Source organism: Maylandia zebra, linkage group LG20 (genome assembly GCF_041146795.1).
Source record: "Maylandia zebra isolate NMK-2024a linkage group LG20, Mzebra_GT3a, whole genome shotgun sequence".
Classification (NCBI taxonomy): Eukaryota; Metazoa; Chordata; class Actinopteri; order Cichliformes; family Cichlidae; genus Maylandia; species Maylandia zebra.
This window is the reverse complement of record NC_135186.1, coordinates 35481001-35492325: the sequence shown is the minus strand read 5'-3', so window position 1 is coordinate 35492325 and position 11325 is coordinate 35481001. Positions and strand designations below refer to the sequence as shown.

At 41.0% G+C, this 11325-nt stretch overlaps 1 long non-coding RNA gene across 1 annotated transcript; it reads right to left on the bottom strand.

Moving 5' to 3' along the window:
• Positions 1-1034: 1034 nt before the first annotated feature.
• On the bottom strand, positions 1035-2549 carry LOC143414395 (uncharacterized). Its single transcript, XR_013095024.1, has 3 exons — positions 1931-2549; positions 1675-1843; positions 1035-1600 (listed from the first exon to the last, which is right to left on the bottom strand). It is a non-coding gene; the product is annotated as an uncharacterized LOC143414395 (long non-coding RNA).
• Positions 2550-11325: the final 8776 nt, after the last annotated feature.

The following is an 11325-nucleotide window of genomic DNA, read 5'->3' as shown; positions in this document are numbered from 1 at the left end:
TCATATTCAGATTACCACAAATTGTTTTTTTCATTTAGTTGAACTTGAAATGTTTGTCAGTAGATAAACAATTAGTATTGTACGGTCAGAAATATCAAGTTATTCTTAATACTGCATACTTGCAAGGAATAGGTTGTCCTAACAGTCATCTTAAGTAAGCTTTACTTAGTAAAACGCCTTATACACCTCTGTTGGCTCTCAAACAGTGAGTGAGGAAGTACTCAGGACCGTTCTTACAGAAATCGAGGGTATCCTGAATGCCAAACCCCTAGGTTATGTTTCTGCGGATGTGGCTGACATCGATCCAGTGACCCCTAACTACTTGCTCATGGGGCGGCCTGACAGCTCCCTACTTCAGGTAGTGTATCCGGAAGACGAGGCGCTAGGGATGCGAAGATGGAGACATTCGCAAATCCAGGTGGACAGATTCTGGGCATCTTTCATCAGACACTATTTGCCTAATCTCCAAACTCGCATGAAGTGGCAGAGACCCATGGAGGACATAACAGAGGGAGCAGCTGTTCTGCTGGTGGATCCACAGCTACCCAGAGCATCATGGCAGATTGGGAGAGTGACGAAGATTCTTACTGGTTCTGATGGCCACACCCGAACAGCAGAGGTGAAGATACGTGCCAAAACATACACCCGGCCTATAGGACGTCTGATTGTGCTTTCGGCGATCAAGGATGAGGATGACCAGGTGGGGGAGCCCTCGTCTGTATAAACAGCCTTTCCATGGTATGGGAAGGCTATGTTGGAAAGGCTGTGTGGGGGAGCCCCCTTGTGGCGAGAGAGCACAGCTGCACTATTGAGCACATGTTCCAGTGATCAGAGTTTTTGAGCTAACAGGGAGCAAAAGCCACCTGGCACCTGACTGACTCAGCAGGGGGATGTCTACACACGGTGTGAGTCGTGTGCATCACTAAAGAATTGTGATTAGTTGTGGAGCCCTGCCTGGAAAGGACAGTTTTAGTCTTTTATGCCATTTAGACATTTAGTGGATGTAGAAGTACAATGTCTATTGACCTGTTCGCTATGGGGCTAGTTCATGCTACTAATGCTACTTGTTATGCTACATACTTGCTAGCTGTAAGCTAAACCCATTTGATGTTTTGTGATATATTGTTGTTGGGTGTATTGGCAGTCAGTGTCATGTACTGTAAGGGTTTGGGAGTAGTGTATGAAACTTGTGCATGTAGATGTTCATATAGGAATTCCCATTTGTAGTTCTGGTGAGATTCGAAGAGAGCTGATGAATCATAATTCATGACTTAGATGTTTATTACATTCAGTATTCTGTATATGTTCTGTTCACAGACCACACCCACACCCCTCACCACTCTGTAAGCCTGCGGTTGCATTACTGTGATGCTGTACTGGGCTGTTAAGCTAAGGAATCGCAGTAAAGACGGTACAACCTTTATCTGTGCGTCCTGTGTGTTCTGATTGACACCCCAAGGTGAACACCACTGCTATTCAGCCAACACCTATACAGTCCTGGGTTCAACCCAAATTAACAAGCGTATACCACCTCCTGGGATTGTAGGCCCTCACACACGTCTTCATTTGAAATGATTTTAGTGACCATGTCTTCTGTAATCTGCCAAAATAGAATGACTGAGTAACTGGATTAGGATTGAGACATTTTCTCTCTTGTAAATTACACCATTTTACCTTGTATTCCTTTGGGATCTCCGATGGATACCTTGCCTCTCTGCCGAACATGAGGAAATATGGGCTGTATTTTGTCGTCAGCTGCTTTTTTGCCCTCAGTCCAAACATGGTGGACTTCAGAAATGTGTCCCAGTTCTTGGGCTCGTCACTCACCAGTTTATTGAGGGATCTGGAATGTGAATGCATAAGAACAATATACTAAATAGCCAGCCTTGTGACATAGTTACAGCACAAAATATAAATGACAGTATTGTACCTCTGGATTGTGCCATTTAATCTCTCCACCAAGCCATTGGTTTGGGGATGGTATGGTGAGCAGAGGCTTCTTTGGATGCCCAGGGTTTTACACAAGCCATAGTTGACCTTGAAAAGGTGATCACATTAGTCATCCAAGCTTACATTACATATCTGCTTGAGCTATTAATACCTTACCTTGTTGCAGAACTCTGAGCCCTTGTCTGTTAGCAGTCTTTTAGGTGCACCAAATTTGTAGAACAAAATCCAGAATACAACTAGTGACCTCATCTGCAGTTTTGTTTTTCAGTGGGTAGGCTTCTGCCCATTTGGTGAAATAGTCAACCATTACACAAATATACTGATTACTAGGGCTGCTCAATTAATCAAATTTTAATCACGATTACGATCTGGGCTTTCAACGATCATTAAAAATGACTGAGCCGATTATTAGCCCCTCCCTCATTTATCCGCGACACCTTAAAGGCCGGTCCGTGAAAATATTGTCGGGCATAAACCGGTCCATGGCGCAAAAAAGGTTGGAGACCGCTGATTAAGAGGACCCGAGGGAAGCTCAGAAAGCTAAGCAGAAGTTATTTGAAGAGGAGAGTGACTGCTGTTGGTTGAAAAGAGAGGTAAAAAAAAAACTTCAGTGGTGTTGCACACTATTTTATATTATTTTTTTAAAGTCATTGTTAACCCTTTAAATCCGGTCAGAGCAGCACGCTCCGTTTTGTGTAACTATTTTTAAATCCCTGTAGAACCTGAACCGCGTAAGCTAGCGCAATAATTTGTTTTGCATATGAAACCGGAGGAGTTGTACTTATATCTGATGCCATCAGCTTGTCCTCGGTCACGGTTTCCTTCCACAAAAAGCTTTGCAAAATTTGCATAAAAAGCGCTTGCAGGAACAAAAACATAATATTCCAGAAACACGCTTTGCCGATCCGATCAGCTGTTCGTAACACTTCCCACAGTGAAACAGACGTCAGCGCGAACTATCGCATGTCCGCCATTTCCTGGCCAAAACCGGAAGTGACGCCATTTTCGCGGAAATGTAGTTTTTTACTTGTAGGCCTTAAAAACCTATACTGGTCATGTTTGACTTTTCTGAATAGTTGCTGGGATGCTTAGAACTCAAATTGCACTGCTGGAAATAGTATATTTTGATGCACCTGCTGTTTTCTTTGCAAATTTGCATCATAGGATTGTTTTTTTGTTTTTCCTGCAGTGTATATAAAAATTGGTGTATCTCCAAAATAAAACTATGAAGACACTCAAAATTAATTTCCTGTTGTTGTAAACTATTTTTTGCAACTTTTTTGTATTTAAAGTTTTGAGGGATAAACCTCTTAAATTTCTCCAAGTAGAAATATATGTAAAAAAACAAAAACGATTTTCAATTTTCTTGTAGTTTATTGCACTTTTTTGCAATTAATGTAGTTACTATGGACTTAATGCATACATATTATTAAAATATGGGCTATAACAGTTGTATAGCAACTTGAAATGCTCCCACAAATGGCACTACAACATGTGAAAAAATAATATAAGCTCTGGTGGACTTGGTTCTATAGTAGGTCTTAAAGGGTTAAATAAATATCGTCAAATAATCGAGATCTCAATTTCAGTGAAAATAATCGTGATTATCATTTTTGCCATAATCGAGCAGCCCTACTGATTACCACCATCCGTTAAGGTCAGTTTACCCACAAGATCCATTTTAATGAGCTCAAAGGGCTCTGTGACCTGTGGGGGTCACAGGTCACCTCTGGGTCAGAGGTGACCCAGAAAGGGTAATCTGGGGAAAAGGAGAATCGCATTTGTCGGCTGCGGTTGTCGGAGCCTGTGCGTACTTGTAAGCGCGGCAATGGCGGAGGAGCGCGGCTAAAAAGCTTATTACTTTTTCTGGGTCACAAAATAAACTTTTAAGATATTTTCAGGTGAGAATGTAGCTGTGTAAAGTTCAAGAATCTGCTCGATTTATCAAGACATCACATATTTGCAAAAATGCTCCGACTTTTTCGGAGATGTCTATTTTTTTAATGCTTTGTGGCAGCTTTTGAACATCTGTGGCATCTATTAATGTCAAATCTAGCCTTTCTTTAACAACATAAGCAAACTGCTTTTATATTTAACCACTTTTCTGTTTAATTACATTTTAAATAATAATATTAACAATAGTATTTGTTTTGTTAAAACGTGTTTAAAAACAAGCTGTGAAAGCTATAATCCAGATAAGTGGCCTGTTAAATGGTTAACGGCTAAGTTGGCTTTATACTTGAGAATAAAGTATTCTAGCCTGTCCTTCTAAAGAATTAAGTTAAATTACACAGTTGAATCATAAGAAACATTATGTTACATATAAACCCGGCCATATGTTAGATCTGGTCATTTTGCTTATAAGAAACTTTATATATTGGAAGTTAGCTTTTAACAAGCATGTAATGATTATATTTAAATTAGGTGGTCTTTTTTTAAACACATATCTCTTTAGGCCTAAACTGACAGTGCCAATACTACACATTCAGACACAGTAGTAGATGGTGTTTTTAATACTATATGTGCTAGTCTAATTTGGTTGTATGGGGTCTACATTGACCCTCTGTGTTGTAAGTTATTATGACTGCACAGCCATTAAGGATCAAATCAGCTTCTAAAAAATGTTCTGTTTTTTCTCCCTCTGCTTGCTTCTTACTGTCTTTGAGGCTCAGGACCAGCACTCCTGCTGTTGGACAGAAAGACTCAACTCAGTGGTAAGTATTTTGGTTTTCCAATATATTAGCAACTGTCAGTGATATTTATATTAATCAGGCTGAACTTTAATCATACTTTAGATCAGCCTGTTTTACTTATTGTTTTATTTGTGCTTTGGTTTGGGGAAGTTGTTTCGTCGCTGATCTTTTCCTGTCTTCTGTTATTAGACTTGAGATATGACTGCACTATGCTGTTGCTGTTGACTCCAGTTAATTGTACAAGACATGCTGTGTAAGTAAACAAACAACAACAGTTTGGCCTGCATTTCTTGAAAGATCACATCCCCCAAACTTAGTTTAGAAGGTGGCGGCGGCGCTGCATCTCCGGCGGCCTGCCCCGGGTCCAGTGGCGGCGGCGGCGCTGCTCCTCCGGCGGCCTGCGGCGTAGCCCCGACGAGCGACCGCGAGGTGTGGCACCTACGATGTGCTGGTTGCGGACGTGCCGTTCGTGCTGGCTGGGCGGGTCGCGGACGTGCTGGCCCCTCCGGCTCTCCGAGGTCTTGCGCGGGCTCCTCCTGCTCGCTGAGCTCCTCCAGTGGCGGCGCAGGCTCCACAGGCTTGCTGAGCTCCTCCGGCTCGCCGAGCTCCTCTGCTGGCGACGCCGGTCCCTCCTCCAGAGGCGGTAGCGGCTCCGGCTCTGGCTCACTGAGCTCCTCCGGCAGCGGCACGAGCTCCTCCCGCTCGCTGAGCTCCTGCTCCGGCTCGCTGAGCTCCTCAGCTGGTGGCGCGGGCTCCTCCCACTCGCTGAGCTCCTGCTCCAGCTCACTGAGCTCCAGCTCCGGCGGCGGCGGAGCAGGTCCAGGTGGCGACATAGCAGGTGGTGAAGAAGATGGCAGAATGGCGGCTGCAGGCAGATGAAAGAACGGTGGTACAGCCACGTCAGATGGTGAAGCCGCGAGTGGTGTGGAGACCTCTGACTGAGGTAACGCTGCCTGTGCTAACGGCTGGTTAAAAGCAGCGTCAGCGACGTTATCATCCACTGCAGACACAGACAAAGATGGTGAGGAAAACGAAAAATTGTCCTTATTACTCACCCCAGCCGGCTCTTGAGATGTCCAGGAGTCCGGCTGTGGTGAGGAGCGCCGGCGGCGCAAACGTCGTTTCCGCGTAGACGTCGGGGCCGGCGTGTCAGGCTGTGAATCCACCGGCTGTCCGGGCCAGTGAGCAGCCTGAGTAGGAGAGTGGAGGTGGAGGGTAGAAAGCAGAAAGTCCAGGATAACTGGGTTGAGGGAGTCCACCAGCCAGGGAAACTTAAAAAGCGTCTCCTGCAGCCGCCTCTCCACGGCGCGACGCAACCCTTACCGACTCACATAGTCGGTAAACTTTGTCTAGCACCTCCCTCCTGAGTCTCTCTTCAGAGTCCGCTGGGGATCATTCTGTCACGGTTTGGCAGGGCAAACCGTGGGGATGTAAAGGAAAGGAGGACCCAGGCGCGGAGCTCTGAATAAAGACAGATTTATTTAAAGTGAAGTTAACAATAAATGCACCATTCATCCCCGTTGCTCCCCAAGACTCCCGTGAGTATCTCCCACTCAGACGTCTGTGTTTGTGCTCCCCACTATTGATCCCTCTTGTGCCTTCATCTAGACAAGAGACAAACTTAACCACTCTCATATGCTCTGTACCTACATCACCTTCCCTGACAGTCGTAGCTTGGCTCATCTGAGGGTGAAATTATAAGAATGTGTTATTTTGCAAAGTCCTCTCTAGGGTTCCTAAATAAAATATGGCATTGAGGTCATTTCTTTTGAATTAATCCCTTCTTCTGAAATATAAGAACATCTCCTGGTTTTAATGGCACTTTGGATTTCTTTACTTTCTGTTCCACTTCCAAACCCAAATAGATGCTGACAAGCTGACACAGTAACATGGAAGAGGGAAAGACGTTGGAAAGGACTACTACAAATAAACCTAATGCCTAACAATGAAAAGTGTAAAATAAGAACAATAATAATAAAGATAAAAGATGAAGTAACAAGTTTTTAGTTTTTAGTTTATTCCAAATGATCATCCAGATGTCTGTGACATGTGATGACAAACACCATAATGGAAGGCCTTAGTCATCACATGCTTAAACTCATCATATATTTTTGCATATGCTGAACAGGCAGTCAGACATGCTGTAACTGTGGGGTAGAAAACAGCATGAACACCATACGGCAGGGGTCTCAAACTCCAGTCCTCGAGGGCATGGAAAAGTTGCATGACACTGGCCCTTGAGGACTGGAGTTTGAGACCCCTGTCATACGGAATATGACAGGTGTGGTTGAACTGCAAGAAGACACTGAAGTTTCTCTTCTCTTCTGGCAGGACAGGAATGTGGCCTTGTCCTGTGAGCCACTGTGAGGATGTACTTAGAGTAGAACTGGACTGTCACCGGCCTCAGGCTCTTCACCCTTTTCAAAGACAAAGCAGTTATTTAGATAAAATATTAGATATTGTTTACCTGTAAATGCACAAAGTAAATTTAGAAATGTAATTATTGTCAAGAGTGAACAAGCACTGATAGTGTAATCTACAGCTGTGGCCAAACGTTTAGAGAATGAGAAGTGTTGTTTGCTTATTTACAAAGTTTGCTGTTTCAGTGATAGTTGTATATCACATTATATCACTTCAAACAGAGGTGATCCAGTAATGCTGCACTAATGAATTAGACTAACTATTCACGTTAGCTAAAGTTATTAAGTTAGCTAAAGAGTTGGGATGCTGTGTAAGACATAAATAAAGCTAAAATACAAAGGTTTGGGCACCGTTTTGCATGTTTCCCTACTGTAGGGGTCTCTGCAAGCATACAGAGGGGGTACTCTGAGAGGGTCCAAGATGACAGCTTTGGAATTCTACTAGAAACAGTCGATCATATTTGTTGTCAAAGCTGAATTCAGGGCAAACTACGCTAAATTAGCGTTTTTAGCTAACAGCTACAATAAGCATAAAAGTTACCTTACGGCTATCATTTGTTAACATGACGCTTGTTCTTATACATGTAATACATTTATTACCAACCTGAGAGTTTATCCGCTGGTCATTCGACATGACGAATGACTTCTGAAGTCTTAATTCAGCTCAAGATGCTGTAGATTCCCGTCAGTAACACTTTCGGTCCGCTAGTAAAACGTAGTTCTATTAATCTGCGCTTGAACCGGAACCGGATGTAAGTTCCAAAAAACTGAATTTTGGAACTGAAATTGAATTGTAGAACTGAAACTGAATGGTGAGAAGTGAAACTGAAATTATTCGAGAGCTGAATTTTTAAAGGATAAAATGCAGTTTCAAAGCAAATCAATTCATTTTCAAAATATAAAATTCAATTTCAATTTAGTGATGATCATTTTCAAACAATAAATTCAATTTCAAATTAAACTAATTCAAATTCAGTTTTCAAAAGCATTTATTCAAGTTACAATTCAGATTCAATCTGAGCAATTCAAATTCAAATTGAACTTATTCAAATTCAGTTTCTGATGGCACAGATTTCTGCCCATAAGATAGGCCTTAGGGCCTGGGAGTTCCCAGAGAAAGAATTCTGGACAATTCTAGCACCAGTTTTTTACAGAACGTTGTGGGAAATCAAAGAAAAGGGCAGACTTCCATCAAATGTGAATTCTGCAAACATTAATCTCCTGCTAAAACCAGGCAAAGACCCTGTATATCCCTCAAGCTATCGTCCAATATCCCTTATAAATGTAGACCTTAAAATAATCTGCAAAGCCCTCTCAAAGAGACTAGAGAAAATAACCCCCTTCTTAATTCATCCTGACCAAACTGGTTTGATAAAAGGTAGGCACTCATCAACAAATACACGCAGATTACTTAATTTGATAGACTACTCATACAGTAAAAACCTTGAAACTACAATATTTTCTTTAGATGCAGAAAAAGCATTCGACAGAGTTAACTGGAAATTTCTATTTACAACTTTACACAAATTTGGTTTTGGATCCTCTTTCATTAACTGGTTAAAAATATTATATAATTCCCCAACAGCTTGTGTTAGAACAAATGACCAGACATCCTCCAGCTTCTGTCTCCTGAGGGGCACCAGGCAGGGATGCCCACTCTCCCCCTCACTGTTTGCAATTTTTATTGAACCACTAGCAGCAGCAATTAGACAGAATTCAGTAATTAAGGGCATAAAATGCAAGAACGTGGAACATAAAATCAGCCTTTATGCGGATGATGTGTTACTCTTTCTCCAAAATTCACAAACCAATATCTCTGGGGTGTTTGAATTGATAAACTCTTTTGCAAGAATATCAGATTACAGAGATTAATTGCTCCTTCCATAATTCCTCTTCTACACCACTGCAATCGGGAAATATAAAATATTTAGGTATTAACGTTTTTCCCAAGCTTGCAGATCTGACTAAATTAAACCATATCCCACTTTTAAAGAAGGTAGAAGGCGATCTGGCTAGGTGGAAATGTCTACCCATATCACTCATGGGAAGGGTTGCCGCTATAAAAATGATGGTCTTACCAAAAATAAATTATTTATTCTCAATGATCCCAACTAAACCGCCACAAGATTGGTTCAGATCTCTAGATTCATGTATGTCCAAATTCCTTTGGAAAAATAAACCCCCACGTATCAGCTTAAAAACACTACAAAAGACCAAGGATAAAGGAGGACTAGAACTGCCTAACTTTCAGCACTACTTCTTAGCCAACAGGCTTCAGTTTATCTCAGGATGGCTAAAACATACCCTCTTAGATGAACCTTGGCAAGATGTAGAACAAGCACTTTGCAATAATCTAGAGATCTCAGACCTACCATTTATCAGCTCAAACATCCAACAACATGAATGCTTCAAAAGCGTCAACATCAGCTCTTCTCTGACAGCATGGTGGGAGTTTCTAAAAATAACGGAGTCTTCATTAATCCCATGCAAATGTTCACCTATCTAGAACAACCCTGACATATTACAAAACAATAATATGATAAACTTTTTAGATTGGAGTGGTAAAGGAATCAAATATGTAGAACATATACTAGAAGGAACAGAATTTATTTCATTTGACGGACTAGTTACACAATATGGGATCAACAAGAAAAGATTTTTAGAATATCAACAAATTAAATCCATAGTAAAAAAGAAATTTAAACCGGGTCAAGTTGAACTACAAACACCACCAAGTGTGGTTCAATTTCTAACTCTTAAAACCCCCAAATTACTATCCAAAATATACAGAATGCTTTCTAAAACAGATGAATCAATATCACTTCCTATTGCAAAATGGGAAGCGGATTTATCAGTTAACTTAGACCAAAACTTCTGGTCTCAGATTTGCTTAAAAACCTTTCATCTAATTATAAATCCCAGTCTTCAATTAATTCAATACAAAATACTACATAGAGCAGGGCCGTGCAGAGAGGTTTAAAGGGGCGGGTGCTCAAAGTTAAAAAGGGGCACATTGAACCAGGCTGAATAACGACAACACACATTCATCAAGAATCTAATATGGGAAGGGCAGGGCTGTGTTGATCTGAGACTGTAGACATTAAAAAGTCCACAGGAGAGATGGTAGCTGATTAAACAAGTGTCATGAGATAATAACAAAATGCAAAGATTGGTGACAGCACTTGGAACCATAAGGCAACAAAAACTGTGAGAAATAAATTAGGCTCTGCCTGTGAATCACTCTTTGCTTCTCTTCTTCCTTCCATCCCATCATTTCATATATCACTCTCCACTTGCTATGTGAGAACAAGGCACAACTTGTTATTGCAATAAACTATAATCTAATTATCCACACCTAACAACTCTTGCACTTAATCTAAAATAAAATGATGACAGAAAAATGTTATAGCCCTGCCTTTAGTAGCCTCACACAGCTCCTACTGTTTCCTCCTCATGTCCTTACCAGCCATGTCTGGACAATGTTATATCATGAGTAATAATCCATATACATAAAACACACACATGCACACACACACAGTGACATTTTAGACCTTCTTCAGAATACTGTATATACTATGGGCATCATGGTGCTGATCCAGAATCCTTACATTATTATTTATTACTAGAGCTACAATAATAAAGCAATGAGGAGGGGGAAGTAATAAATATGAAATAATGTATTTATGATGATTCCATTTGTTTCACTATCCACTCTGTGCAGGGCAAAGCTTATTACATGTTTAAACTGTAGAGATACAATCATTTTACTGCTGTAAAATCCAAATTTTGTCTTATTTAAAATATAAATCTAATATAATCTGCTTCTTAATGTATGTTCTTTAAAATACAGCGTGTGTTTTTTAAAATATTATAATAATGCATAATTATGTGGACATGCATATTAGATCGTTTTTTAGTGAAATATGATCCCTCCAGAAAGGCAGGAAAAGCCCGGAAACTTACTTTAAAATTAAATATGTTTCTAAATACTTTAAAACTAAATATGTTTCTAAATACTTTAAAACTAAATATGTTCCCTAAAACGGTGACAGAGCTACAGACCCATGACAGCCTTACACAGGTAGCCAGCAGCTGTGACCAGCACTACTTGTGCAGTTAATAAAAGGACAGGTAATGTGTGTCGCGCTGTTGCACACACAGCACGCTCGTTTGTTTCAGTTCGTCAGTTGCCACAAGACATCTTACCAACGTGTACATAATAAGCTAATACTCCTGTGTGCTGTAGACTACAGTGTACGCTG